Source organism: Arachis ipaensis, chromosome B05 (assembly GCF_000816755.2).
Source record: "Arachis ipaensis cultivar K30076 chromosome B05, Araip1.1, whole genome shotgun sequence".
Classification (NCBI taxonomy): domain Eukaryota; kingdom Viridiplantae; phylum Streptophyta; class Magnoliopsida; order Fabales; family Fabaceae; genus Arachis; species Arachis ipaensis.
The window spans coordinates 144,091,417-144,092,277 of NC_029789.2; positions in this window are offsets into that span (position 1 = coordinate 144,091,417).

The window sequence follows — 861 nt, forward strand, 5'->3', positions numbered from 1 at the left end:
ATTTTTTTTTATATTCTTATTTACTTGACCAAACAAATCAAATAAGTCCAAGAGAGAATGTGAACTACTGAGCTCTGAGTATAGGCTAGTTCAAGCTTATCATGTTGACAATAAGTCAATAACCATGCAAGCAAAGTTAAGCTTGGATACCATCTCATCATATAATATCATATGCTCATAGATTGGGTAGAGATCCGATAGCATTGGCCACTATTAAGTTGAATGATTTGAGTGCTACATATTCTTGATCTGATTTAATTAAATAAAAATTTACTTGGACATGAATTTTGTGAATTAGGAAATTTGTGACCAAGAGTTAGTCCTAAATGTCTAGTGTAAATTAGCCAAAATTCATAAAAAAAAAAAAATTATAACTAAATACAAATTAATTTTTAAAAACTGTAAACACAAACTAATTCATCAACAGTTTTTTCCATGGATATACAAACTGTTGCAAAGAAAAGAATAAAAAATAATTGTACATACTTTCTTGAGACTAAAACCCTAAAGTGGTCCCTGAGATTAGGCGAGTTACCCATACTTGTCCTTGACTTTCAAAATTTCTTAATAGCATCCCTCACATTCAGCTCCGAGACCCATAGTTGCCCTGCAACCCTTTTCGGTGCCAAGTCAGTAAACGGAGGGATGATCTGGCACCTCCAATACCACGCTAGAGCCAAGTGAAACGACGCAGTATTGATTTGGCGCCCAATGAAAAAGTAAACGACGTCGTTCTTAAGTTGAAGCCCTTGAAAACGGTTTGCCTTCACCATATTTGTTTGAACACTCTCACACTTCGTCTCCTCTCCTCTACGCTCAGTCTTCGTCTTCCCATTCTCTCATCAATGGTAGCGACTTAGC